Source organism: Rana temporaria, chromosome 7, assembly GCF_905171775.1.
Source record: "Rana temporaria chromosome 7, aRanTem1.1, whole genome shotgun sequence".
NCBI lineage: Eukaryota > Metazoa > Chordata > Amphibia > Anura > Ranidae > Rana > Rana temporaria.
Window position 1 is genome coordinate 5,318,462 of NC_053495.1, and position 14,215 is coordinate 5,332,676.

The window sequence follows — 14,215 nt, forward strand, 5'->3', positions numbered from 1 at the left end:
GGAGGGCGCTCAGGTCAGCGGGGCCCCCAATGCGCCCTTCTCCCCTCCACACGGGGACACAGCAGATCTCTCACTAATACAGGAGGGGGAGGGGAGCCGACAATCGGGGAGACGCAGGAAAAATCCACCAAGAGTCGCGGGAAGATCAACGATAAAAAACACTGCGAGGAAAATGTGAATATTAGAGGAATAGTGGGTGAATAATAGGTGAATGATGGGGGGATAGCAGAGGACTAGTGGGTGAATAACAGGGGAATGATGAGGAGAAGGCAGGGGAATATTGGGTGAATAAAGGGGATGGCAGGGTGCAGTTGCTGTGGGTTGCATTTCTGAATGAGGAAGTCAGAATTTGGCCAAGTTTGACCCGGGATATTTCGATGGCGGCCTCCAGCGGTCCCCTTTGAAGTATGGCTACCTATAGAAGTAAATATATCCATTTTCTGGATTGTTCTCCCCCCCTTGACTTTTATTGGAATAAAGTTGTATCGATTTTTGTTACAGCCAGTCTCAGCGGTGTTCCCCTTTAAGGTGCCCAGGCTGGCGGGTGAGGGGCATGGCCCCTTCTATCGGGAATCCGGTGCTGAGAACTTGTGCCGGGAAATTCCAGCTCTGCGCAGCTCTCAAAATAATCCTCCCGGCGTATTTGGATAGGTGCTTGGCAGGGACGTCAGATAAGACGCCGAGTCATCCCGCCTGTGGGTGTGATAGAACGAGCGGAGAGATCGGAGCGCGGCACCGCTGTGCAGGGCAGCAATCGGGAATTATGGGGCCCCTTACACAGCTTCAGGCATGGGCCCCCTGCAGAGAAAAGCGGGGGGGGGGGTGCTGCCACCTGAAATTAAGAAAGCGGGGGGGGCTGCCGCAAATTGGGAAGCGGTGGGGGCCCTTTACAAAAAAATAAGAAATAAAGAAAAATATTTATAAAAAAGGGGGGGGTAGCCATCTGGGGACCTCTGGGCCCTTTAATAAAAAGAAATAAAAAATATGTATAATATATAATAATACATATCAGATCGGAGAGCGGCACCGCTGTGCGCAACATCAGCTTCCGACTCCGGAGCGGAGAGATCGGAGCGCGGCACCGCTGTGCGCAACATCAGCTTCCCACTCCGGAGCGGAGAGATCGGAGCGCGGCACTGCTGTGCGCAACATCAGCTTCCCACTCCGGAGCGGAGAGATCGGAGCGCGGCACTGCTGTGCGCAACATCAGCTTCCGACTCCGGAGCGGAGAGATCGGAGCGCGGCACCGCTGTGCGCAACATTAGTTTCCCACTCCGGAGCGGGAGAGATCGGAGCGCGGCACCACTGTGCGCAACATCAGCTTCCCACTCCGGAGCGGAGAGATCGGAGCGCGGCACTGCTGTGCGCAACATCAGCTTCCGACTCCGGAGCGGAGAGATCGGAGCGCGGCACCGCTGTGCGCAACATTAGTTTCCCACTCCGGAGCGGGAGAGATCGGAGCGCGGCACCGCTGTGCGCAACATTAGTTTCCCACTCCGGAGCGGAGAGATCGAAGCGCGGCACCACTGTGCGCAACATCAGCTTCCCACTCCGGAGCGGAGAGATCGGAGCGCGGCACTGCTGTGCGCAACATCAGCTTCCGACTCCGGAGCGGAGAGATCGGAGCGCGGCACCGCTGTGCGCAACATTAGTTTCCCACTCCGGAGCGGGAGAGATCGGAGCGCGGCACCGCTGTGCGCAACATCAGCTTCCCACTCCGGAGCGGAGAGATCGAAGCGCGGCACCGCTGTGCGCAACATCAGCTTCCCACTCCGGAGCGGAGAGATCGGAGCGCGGCACCGCTGTGCGCAACATCAGCTTCCCATTCCGAAACGGAGAGATCGGAGCGCGGCACCGCTGTGCGCAACATCAGCTTCCCACTCCGGAGCGGAGAGATCGGAGCGCGGCACTGCTGTGCGCAACATCAGCTTCCCACTCCGGAGCGGAGAGATCGAAGCGCGGCACCGCTGTGCGCAACATCATGTCCCACTCCGGAGCGGAGAGATCGGAGCGCGGCATCGCTGTGCGCAACATCAGCTTCCCACTCCGGAGCGGAGAGATCGGAGCGCGGCACCGCTGTGCGCAACATCAGCTTCCCACTCCGGAGCGGAGAGATCAGAGCTGATGAGACTGCACTGATAGGCTGCACTAATGGGCCCTGATAGGCTGCACTGATGGGCATTGATAGGCTGCACTGATGGGGCTACACTGATGGACACTGATAGGCTCCACTGATAGGCTGCACTGATGAGACTGCACTGATAGGCTGCACTGATGGGCACTGATGGGGTTGCACTGGTTGTGATCCCATCAGTTTGTGGCTGCTCCTCGTTGTAATGGGGGTGTGTCCTTGACCAGGCTGCTCACACTCTGTAGACTGTACTGAGGTCCATGGGAGAGCAGAACCTGGCTGTGGTGTCTGGCAGGGGTGCTCAGATCACAAGACTGGCCGAACAGAATCACAAATCCCTTGGCAGATTGGACATACTGTGTTTAGCTGTCCGCCTGGCGCTCTGAGTCTTCTCTGTGTATGAAGAGTCTGTCCCGGGACGATCGGAATGTTGTGGGAATGCCGGGATGAACTGCGACCGTCTCCAGCACTCCATTATCATGCCAGAGGCTCCTTATCAAAGGACAGACTGAAGTGCCGCCAGAAATAAACCGTCCGATGGAGATGACAATGAGCCGATTGTTACCCAACCACAAAGACTGAATTCAGAGGAGCCGGCCAATGACGTCCCTCCAGTGTCACCGCAACACAGGATCAGTGTACAGAGCGCGGTCACCCACGGCAACCAATCAGAAGGCGGCTTCCATCCTTCTGGTGAAATCTGATTGGGTGATGGCCCCCTGTGCTGCTTTATTAAAGAGACACCCACTGAGAGGAATAGTGCCCCATCATTGGTATCAGTGGGAGGAATAGTGTCCCATCATTGGTGTCAGTGGGAGGAATAGTGCCCCATCATTGGTGTCAGTGGGAGGAATAGTGCCCCATCATTGGTGTCAGTTGGAGGAATAGTGCCCCATCATTGGTGTCAGTGGGAGGAATAGTGTCCCATCATTGGTGTCAGTGGGAGGAATAGTGTCCCATCATTGGTGTCAGTGGGAGGAATAGTGTCCCATCATTGGTATCAGTGGGAGGAATAGTGCCCCATCATTGGTGTCAGTGGGAGGAATAGTGTCCCATCATTGGTGTCAGTGGGAGGAATAGTGCCCCATCATTGGTGTCAGTGGGAGGAATAGTGTCCCATCATTGGTGTCAGTGGGAGGAATAGTGTCCCATCATTGGTATCAGTGGGAGGAATAGTGCCCCATCATTGGTGTCAGTGGGAGGAATAGTGTCCCATCATTGGTGTCAGTGGGAAGAATAGGGCCCCATCATTGGTGTCAGTAGGAAGAATAGGGCCCCATCATTGGTGTCAGTGGGAGGAATAGTGTCCCATCATTGGTGTCAGTGGGAGGAATAGTGTCCCTTCATTGGTGTCAGTTGGAGGAATAGGGCTTCTTCGCCTGTACTGATGAATGGGGGTGACTTTAGCACAGCTGCAGTGTTTTGCAGTCACTTTTCTTTCATTATTTGGTACCCCGCCGCTGTGTACATTCTTCTATTTAATCGGTCAGCTCCAGCGGCTCTGGGCGAATCCCGACACCGATGGCGCTGACTCAGCGATTTCACACTTAGTAGAGCAACTTTCACAATAACGGCCGGAGGGGAGCGGAGGGATCCGGGCCGGGAAATTCGTAATAAAGTGATATCACCATGAATAACGTCTTTATCAGACGCTTCGCTCCGCCCACTTCTCCTGCGGCTCCCATTCACAGAGGAGGCCGAGGAAATAAATATTTTTTGTATCTAAATTGTATGAATTGCGGTCAGAGAGACGCGTCCCAATCATCCCAACATCCATTCATTTCATCCATTCACACTGTCATGGGGGGAGGGGAGGATGGACAACGTTTGTTTTTGTTCAGACCGTAAACTGAAAAAAATCTCGCAGTCTGCGGCCGGCGTAACGCAGTTTATTATTTACTACATTCAGCAGGCCTTTCACAGTGTTTTCAGTAGGTCTGCAGCCGGTTTAATCTGCATATTTAGCTGTTTGTCTGGACTGTAGTTTTAGTGTCACATTGTATTGGGAGGGTTAATTGTGGCGCTCATCCGCGGCGATCTCTCAGCGTTCCTCTATCACCGAGCGCTCAGCCCAAACTTCCTTCCTCTACCTCTGCCAAGCTGCGAGCCCTGCAGGGTGGGGTGTCAGATCCTCCTGGAAGGTCTGGCGGGGGGGGGGGGGGGGTGTCAGATCCTCCTGGAAGAACTGGAGGAGTGTAGCATCTCCTGGAAGGGTTGGAAGGTCTGGCGGGGGGGGGGGGTGTCAGATCCTCCTGGAAGGTCTGGCGGGGGGGGGTGTCAGATCCTCTTGGAAGAACTGGAGGAGTGTAGCATCTCCTGGAAGGGTTAGGAGGATGCAGGTTGGGGTGTCAGAGCCTCCTGGAAGATCTGGTGGGGTGTCAGGGCCTCTCAGAAGGGGTGGTGTGGATGCAAGGCGGGGTATCATGTCCTTCTGGAAGGTCTGGATGAGTGAAGCATCTCCTGGAAGGATTGGCAGGATGCAGGTTGGGGTGTCAGAGCCTCTTGAAAGATCTGGTGAGGTGCAGGGTGGAGTGACAGAACCTCCTGGAAGGACTGCTGGATTGCAGGGAGGGGTGTCATATCCTCCTGGAAGGTCTGGCGGGGTGCAGGATGGGGTGCTATATCCTGGACGGTCTGGCGGGGTGCAGGATGGGGTGTTATATCCTCCTGGAAGGTCTGGCGGGGTGCAGGATGGGGTGTTTTATCCTCCTGGAAGGTCTGGTGGGGTGTAGGATGGGGTGTTATATCCTCCTGGAAGGTCTGGTGGGGTGCAGGATGGGGTGTCATATCCTCCTGGAAGCTCTGGTGGGGTGTCAGGGCCTCCCAGAAGGGCTGGTGGGGTGTCATGTCCTCCTGGAAGGTCTGGAGGAGTGCGACATCTGCTGGAAGGATTGGCAGGATGCAGGTAGGGGTGTCAGAGCCTCCTGGAAGGACTGTTGGATTGCAGGGAGGGGTGTCATATCCTTCTGGAAGGTCTGCTGGGTCCAGGATGGGGTGTCATATCTTCCTGGAAGGTCTGGCGGGATGCAGGATGGGGTGTAATTTTCTCCTGGAAGGTCTGGCGGGGTCCAGGATGGGGTGTCATTTCTTCCTGGAAGATCTGGCGGGGTGCAGGATGGGGTGTCATATCCTCCTGGAAGGTCTGGCGGGGTCCAGGATGGGGTGTCATATCTTCCTGGAAGATCTGGTGGGGTGCAGGACGGGGTATCATCTCCTCCTGGAAGGTCTGCTGGGTCCAGGATGGGGTGTCATTTCCTCCTGGAAGGTCTGGCGGGGTGCAGGATGGGGTGTTATATCCTCCTGCAAGGTCTGACAGGGTCCAGGATGGGGTGTTATATCCTCCTGGAAGGTCTGGCGCGGTGCAGGATGGGGTGTCATTTCTTCCTGGAAGATCTGGCGGGGTGCAGGATGGGGTGTCATATCCTCCTGGAAGGTCTGGCGGGGTCCAGGATGGGGTGTCATATCTTCCTGGAAGATCTGGTGGGGTGCAGGACGGGGTATCATCTCCTCCTGGAAGGTCTGCTGGGTCCAGGATGGGGTGTCATTTCCTCCTGGAAGGTCTGGCGGGGTCCAGGATGGGGTGTCATTTCCTCCTGGAAGGTCTGGCGGGGTGCAGGATGGGGTGTTATATCCTCCTGGAAGGTCTGACAGGGTCCAGGATGGGGTGTCATATCCTCCTGGAAGGTCTGGTGGGTCCAGGATGGGGTGTTATATCCTCCTGGAAGGTCTGCTGGGTGCAGGATGGGGTGCCTGAGAGTGTAAAGTTGCACCAATAAAATGCATAAAAAACGCAACAGTTGCATTTTTGTTGCGGTTCCTTTGAAGTCTTTTGCACCAAAAACGCACAGAAAGTCCCCGACCCTTTAACAAAAACGCACGGGACTGAAAACACACCGATGGGAACGTCTCCCGTAGGAAACCATGCAAAATGGCTGAAAAACGCCCTAAAAACGCATTGGTGTGAAGAACCCTCCGCCACAATACAAAGCCTTTGTGTGAAGAGGCCGGAGGGGCATGCTGGGACTTATAGTCCCTCCGTGTTACCAGGACTGCCTTTTGTAAAGCGTCCACAATCCAGACGCAGCCCGGCGACCTCTGGAGGAAATGGCAATAATGACAGGAAATGGCGTCATCACACACAATAAATATTATTCGTCGCCTCGTTACCTTATCAGCCTCCGGAAAAAAAAAAAAACGTTCCGCTGCAGATTAGCCAATCACAGCCGAGACCCAAATTCTGCGCAGGAACAATGGAGGCGGCGCGCACAATGGGCTCCTTTATACTTTGTAATAAAGCGATAACGCCCGTCCAGGTCATTGATACCCGGGGGGGGGGGAATAAATTGTATCAAACGAGTTCTAGGGGGTGATTCTAACTGTTAGGGGGGCGTGGCTTGCCGTGACACGTCACTGATCATTGCTCCCGATGGGAACAGACGATCGGTGACATGTCACTAGGAAGAACGGGGAGATGTTGTGTTTACACCGACTCATCTCCCCGTTCTTCAGCTCCAAGACCCAATCGCGGGACACTGGGGGACATCGAGTCTGCGGGTCCCACGGGCGCGGTCACGGAGCTCGCAACAGGGTCGAGAGTGCACCGCTGGCAAATGAAAGGGGACGTATATATACGCACATTAGCGTAGCCGTGCCATTCTGTCGACGTAAAAAAACGTGTGCGGCGGTCGGCAAGCGGTTAATCTGTAGGGGGGGGGGTAAATTTGGGTCACGCCTGAATTTCTCGGCATCTACAGGGAGGAGGTGGCAAGCCGGAGAACCGACCGCGGCGCGGATTTTCCACAGAGGTCCTATGACAAGAGTGCTGGAGGACGCGCATGTTTATTATTATATTAACATTGTTATATAGCGCCCAAAATGTACGCAGCACTTTACATACCGAACGTCCAACGTCAGTTTATTGCGTTTGTAGACACCGGCCGCCCTGTGCTGAGTGATGAGTTCTAAAGTCGCCGCCAAACGATGCGGCAATGAGCCCCATAAACTATTGGTGGCGCACGGCGAGAAATCGCATCTGGAAAAAAAAAATGCAAATTGATCCACATCATCTATTATATTGCAATAAGCGTATTTTATAAGGAGTCTCGAAGCACACGCTGTGCCGGGCGCACAAATGCGCCTATGTTAGACGTATAAAATAAATGCGATTCTTTTCAATTTGTGAGATTTCTGTGAAATGTTGCAAAACGTAATTTCCCAAATTTCACAGGAAAATGCAATTTTTTTATTTTTGTTGTTGTAAAAGCACAAATGTTGCAATCTGTTCTATTTTAGTGTTTGTGCGCGACTAAAATAGCGCAAGTTCCTTATTTATGGCGATGTGCCAAAAAAAGAATGAACTCCCCGCCCCCGATGCATAATCCTAGAGAACAGGGGCAACCGTTTTTCAACTTAAGGGCCAGAATCAATGTGAATGCAGGGAGGGCCCCATTTTCCTGCTAATAAATGAAGATAATGATCTGGAGGCCTTTACATTACACAGCCCCATAACTCTGGACCCCTTAACATTACACAGCCCCATACCTCTGGACCCCTTTACATTACACAGCCCTGCACCATTGGACCCTTTACATTACACAGCCCCATACCTCTGGACCCCTTGACATTACACAGCCCCATAACTCTGGACCCCTTTACATTACACAGCCCAGCACCTCTGGACCCCTTGACATTACACAGCCCCTGTACCTCTGGACCCCTTTACATTACACAGCCCCTGTACCTCTGGACCCCTTTACATTACACAGCCCCTGTACCTCTGGACCTCTTTACATTACACAGCCCCATAACTCTGGACCCCTTTACATTACACAGCCCCTGCACCTCTGGACCCCTTTACATTACACAGCCCCATAACTCTGGACCCCTTTACATTACACAGCCCCATAACTCTGGACCCCTTTACATTAAACAGCCCAGCACCTCTGGACCCCTTTACATTACACAGCCCCATAACTCTGGACCCCTTTCGATTACACAGCATGCACCTCTGGACCCCTTTACATTACACAGCCCCTGTACCTCTGGACCCCTTTACATTACACAGCCCCATAACTCTGGACCAATGCTGTATCCTGGCCTAGGCCAACAAGGCCCAGGCCTAGGGCAGCACTTTGCAGGGGGGCAGCACGGACAGTGTCCCCGCCGACTTGCGCTACACTGTTGGGCAAATTAGTTTCGCGCCCCCATAAATCCGCCGCACTGCTTCCAGTATGTGGGTGGCTGGCATTCTGCAACTGTGGGGGGGGGGGGGGGCGTCGCTTCTAATTTTTTACCATCCCTGTCCCATTGTAGAGATTTCCCTTCACTTCCTGTCCCATAGCCAAACAGGAAGTGAGAGGGAATATATGCAAATTAAGGGAATCCATTGCCCCCCCCCCCCAGACCATCAGAATTAGTGTCCCCACTTGAAAATTTCAGGGTGGGTCTTAAAATGCAAGGGGTGTGGCCTTGACAGGAAGGGGTGGGTCATATTTAAATTAGGGGGTGCACGAGTTTAGTCAGGCCTGGTGCAGCACAAAACCTAAATACACCCCTGCTCTGGACCCCTTTACATTACACAGCCCTGCACCTCTGGACCCCTTTACATTACACAGCCCTGCACCTCTGGACCCCTTTACATTACACAGCCCTGCACCTCTGGACCCCTTTACATTACACAGCCCCGTACCCCTGGTGTTTCCTAACACTGAGCAGCCAAACAGGCACTGTGTATGGAGGCCTATAAGGCATCCAATTATAGCAGAGGATGGGAGAAGACATCAAGGAGCGTGGAGGACATCGCCGCCATCACCCGTTTCCTCACCAAGACAGGTAAGTGTCGGTCGGGCGATGCACACTGGCAGCATTTGATGGGCACAGTAGTTGCAATTGATGGACACGGTGGCAGCAATTGATGGCCACAGTAGCAGAAATTGATGGGCACAGTGGCAGCAATTGATGGGCACAGGGGCAGCAATTGATGGGCACAGTGGCAGCAATTTATGGGCACAGTGGCAGCAATTGATGAACACAGTAGCAGCAATTGATGGACAAAGTGGCAGCAATTGATGGGCACACTGGCAGAAATTGATGGGCACAGTGGCGGCAATTAATGGGTACACTGACAGTAATTGATGGGTACAGTGGCTGCATTTGACAAGCACAGTGGCTGCAATTGATGTTTTTTTTTTTTTCAGTTTGTTTGCGCCCCCCCAAAAATTTTGAGCAGCAGCCGCTACTGGACAGTGGCATGAATGCTACTTACACATGTGGTCATTGGGATGCATTGCCCCCTTACAGATAGCTATATGGTGTCAGTGGGAACGTATCTGAGAGACAGAAATTGCTCAAGGAACCCCTAACAACCTCTGGAGAAACCCTGGTCTATCACCTAAAATCCCAATAAAATACGTTTACGTTTTTGGTTGTAACATGACAAGATGTGGAACATTTCAAGGGGTATGAATACTTTTTCAAGGCACTTTAAATGTTGCAACTTGTTTGTTATGTAATGAAGAAGATTGCATACGGTTGTGGTGTAATAGTGGATTGTTGTGCAGAACTCCTTATGTAACATAATACTGTAAATACTTTGTTGCAATTTTGCAGATCATTTTCCTGTTGGAATTCCTCCCTCCGCACCGACAATAGTTTATTGGGACCGATATTTTGTACAGTTAAAACAAAGCAATCTGGATTGTATTCAATTTGTAGAATTATATGAGATTTGTATGAGAATTGTATGAGATTTGTATGAGATTTATATGAGATTTATATGAGAATTGTATGAGAATTGTATGAGAATTGTATGAGAATTGTATGAGAATTGTATGAGAATTGTAGGAGAATTGTAGGAGAATTTTATGAGAATTGTATGAGAATTGTATGAGATTTCTATGAGATTTCTATGAGATTTGTATGATCACTGTATGAGATTTATATGAGAATTGTATGAGAACTGTATGAGAACTGTATGAGATTTGTATGAGAATTGTAGGAGATTTATATGAGAATTGTATGAGAATTGTATGAGATTTATATGAGAATTGTATGAGAATTGTATGAGATTTATATGAGAATTGTATGAGATTTTTATGAGATTTGTATGAGATTTGTATGAGATTTGTATGAGAATTGTATGAGAATTGTATGAGGCCGGGTACACACGAGAGGATTTCCGCGGATAAATCCTCTGGCGGATTTTGATCTCATGGTTGTACTAACCATGAGATCAAAATCCCCGCGGAATTCCGTCCGCGGTGACGTGTCGCGCCGTCGCCGCGATGATGACACTGCGACGTGCGCGACGCTGTCATATAAGGAATTCCACGCATGTGTCGAATCATTACGACGCATGCGGGGGATGGATTCGGACAGTTTGATCCGGTGAGTCTGTAGAGACCAGCGGATCAATCCGTTGGACTGGATTCCAGCGGATCGATTTCTTAGCATGTCAAGAAATTTTGATCCGCTGGAAATCCATCCCCGGGGACAAAAATCCGCGGAAACAGATCTGCTGGATCGTACACACCAGGGATCTATCCGCTGGAGCCGGTCCGCGGATCAATTCCAGCGGATCGATCCTCTCGTGTGTATGGGGCCTGAGAATTGTATGAGATTTGTAGGAGAATTGTATGAGATTTGTATGAGATTTATATGATATTTGTATGATATTTTTATGATATTTATATGAGAATTGTAGGAGATTTGTATGAGATTTATATGATATTTGTATGATATTTTTATGATATTTATATGAGAATTGTAGGAGATTTATGCCCCGTACACCCGATCCGATTATCGGACGAATGATCGTCCGTTTTATTTTGTATGCTAATCTCATGTCGAATCTGATGAGTTTACTAAAGTCACGAAAATTCTCGTACGGCAGAATAAAAAATCGGAAGTGATGTCATGTGTTGTAATGCATTTGTATTGCATTTTCGAACGACAGCTGTACTGATTGTACGAAAATCGGACGATCTGGCATCGTACGAAAAAGATTTTTGTGCATGTCCGATAAATAAAATCGGATGAACTGTCCCGATCGGCTCTCGGAAGCGCTGTACTAATGATCTGATTATCGTACGATCATTTCGAAAGCGGCATTTTCCGTACGATTTTCGGATCGTGTGTACGGGGCATAATATGAGAATTGTAGGAGATTTGTATGAGAATTGTATGAGAATTGTATGAGAATTGTAGGAGATTTGTAGGTGATTGGGTGTGTGTGTGTCTCTGGTCGCAGCGGCGGAGGATTTCTGCACACGGAAAATTTAGTCCTGGAAGAGAATTCCACCTGTCAGCAGATTCCAGACTCCCCCCCCTCCCCCCCCTGCGTCCAGCATCATCACCTCCTCCAGTGCAGGCGGCGCAGGACCCCCAAGAAGTGACAATCCCCTCCATTATCAGATCCGATCTGCGCTCGCCCCGCGTCTGTACTCGCACCGAACACCGCCCTGGCCTCTGTCAGCACCGGCAGCCATGAGAAAACATCCGATTCCATTCAGGAGAGGAAATCAGCAGAGATTTGGGTGGGGGAAGCCGGGCAGGAAGGAAAGGGGGGGGGGGGAGAGCAGCGGGGGACGGGGTGAGATAGAGAAGAGACGCGGCACAAGTGCACAGCGGACAGGCAGCGGAGGTGGCAGGACCTCATACGGGCGCAGGTGAGCGAACGGGGTGTCGTTGGGGCGGAGGGGACACATTGGGGCTGATTTACTAAAGGCAAATAGACTGAGCATTTTCCAAGGGATCTATGAGGTGCAAAGAATATCCAATCACATGCAAGGATACGGACTAAGACTGGGATGGCATTAAAGTTCATGTGCGTGTAAAGGCAGGCGTCCCAATACTTTTGGTAATACAGTGTGGGCTGGATTCAAGAAGCAATTGCGCCTGTGTAACCATAGTTACCCCGGCGTAACGAATGCTCCTGATTCAGGAACCTCGTTCCCCCGACTGCAGCCTAAGATATGCGCGGCATAAGGCTCTTATGCCCGCATATCTTAGGCTGCATTCTTGCGATGGCCGCTAGGTGGCGTTCCCGTTGTGCTCAGCGTATAGTATGCAAATTGCATACTAACGCCGATTCACAACGTTGCGCGAGCCCTGCGTACGCAGTTTACGTCGTTTCCAGACGGCGTTTTTCACGTAAGGCTGCCCCTGCTATTAGCAGGGGCAGCCAATGTTACGTATACCCGTCGTTCCCGCGTCGCGAAATTTCAAATGTACGTAGTTTGCGTAAGTGATTCGTGAATGGCGCTGGACGCCATTCACGTTCACTTTGAAGCAAATGACGTCCTTGCGACGTCATTTGCCGCAATGCACGTCGGGAAAGTTTCCAGACGGAGCATGCGCTCTACGATCGGCGCGGGAACGCGCCTAATTTAAATGATTCCCGCCCCCTACGGGATCATTTAAATTGCGCGCGCTTACGCCGGGCATTTTGCCGGCGCGCCCACGCAATTTACGGAGCTACTGCTCCGTGAATCAAGGGCAGCGCAGTAAATTTGCAGGGGCGCAGGGCAAAAACGTTGCCCTGCGCCTCCGTAAAAGCTGCGCAAAGGTACCTGAATCTACCCCTGTATGTATAGAGGAGGACAGGGAGGTGTGTGTATATATATGTGTGTAAAGGCAGGCATCCCAATACTTTTGGTACTATAGTGTATATGTGAATATATGTATATGCGAATTGTGGTCCATAGACATATAGAAAAAAATTCGATCCGGATGGCCGCACTCCAACAACAACTTCTTTATTGGTTAACCACTTCCATACCGGGCACTTACGCACCTTCCTGCCCAAGCCAGCTTTCAGCGCTGTCGCACTTTGAACGACAATTGCGCGGTCGTGCTACACTGTACCCAAACAATTTATTTATAATTTTGTTCCCACAAATAGAGCTTTCTTTCGGTGGTATTTGATCACCTCTGCGATTTTTAGTTTTTGCGCAACAACTAAAAAAAAAGACAGATTTTTAAAAAAAATAAATATTTTTTATTTTTTTCTGTTAATTTTTTTTGTAAATAAGTACGTTTTCTTCTTCAATTACGGGCACTGATAGGGCGGCATTGATGGGCACCGATGAGGTGGCACTGATAGGCGGCGCTGGTATGCGGGACTGATGGGTACTTATGGGTGGCACTGATGGGTACTTATGGGTGGCACAGATGGGTACTGATAGGTGGGCACTGGGCATAGATGGGCACTGAGAGGTGGCCCTGATGGACACTGAGGGGTGGCACTAATGGCATTGCTGGGCATCACTTGTTTATTTGCTAATTTTTGCCAGTCAGTGCCCATTTGTGGGCACTGATTGGCATCTATTGTGCTTATTTTTTTTACACGTGGATGGCCATGGGGGATGTCCCTGGTCGTCCACATGTTGCCCCTTCCCTGGTGGTCCAGTGTGGGCATCCGAGGGGGGGCTGCGCTGATAAACAATCAGCGTGAACCCCCCCTGTCAGGAGATGCGCCGATCGGCTCTCCTCTACTCGGGTCTGTCAGACGCGAGTGAGGAAGAGCCGATCAACGGCTCTTCCTGTTTACATCGTGATCAGCCGTGATTGGACGCGGCTGATCACATGGTAAAGAGCCTCCGCCGGAGGCTCTTTACCAAGATCGGAGATGCAGGGTGTCAGATTGACACCCCGCACCACCGATCGCCGCTCTGCGTGCCCTCACGGGCGCGCGCCGGCATGGTACCCTGCTGGACGTCAACAGACGTCCAGTCAGGATAACGCAACCACTTCCCGGACGTCAATTTACTATTGGCCGGGCGGGAAGTGGTTAAAAAAAGCATGCTGGTTGTACCCAAGTTGATGGATCGATTTGGGTACAATCAGCCTACCCACAGCGATGGTCCGGATCTCAGCTGGTCCCTGCTGAACCGGTCACCATCTATGGTCGCTCCCTGTGTGGATGTATAAGTAAAAAGCGTCAGACGGAATGGGCTGTTGGTCTTTTTCTGCCGTCACTCTTCTACGTCTCTTATTATAATCTCCGGGGGATGGGCGGGTTTATACATCGGTTTATGACTTTGGCGGGTTCTGGCAGTAGAGGTGACCTGGGTGGGGGGAGAAGTT

General features: G+C 51.3%; 1 protein-coding gene across 2 annotated transcripts in view; it reads left to right on the plus strand.

Moving 5' to 3' along the window:
* Window positions 1-11,726: 11,726 nt before the first annotated feature.
* LOC120944967 (hyaluronidase-2-like) overlaps window positions 11,727-14,215 on the plus strand; it is a 34,424-nt gene continuing 31,935 nt past the window's right edge. Inside the window, exon 1 of one of the 2 annotated variants that reach the window (XM_040358756.1) lies at window positions 11,727-11,796. The gene's annotated coding sequence lies outside the window, so the exon portion shown is untranslated. The remainder of the gene's footprint in view (window positions 11,797-14,215) is intronic. The other variant, XM_040358760.1, reaches the window with a different exon arrangement.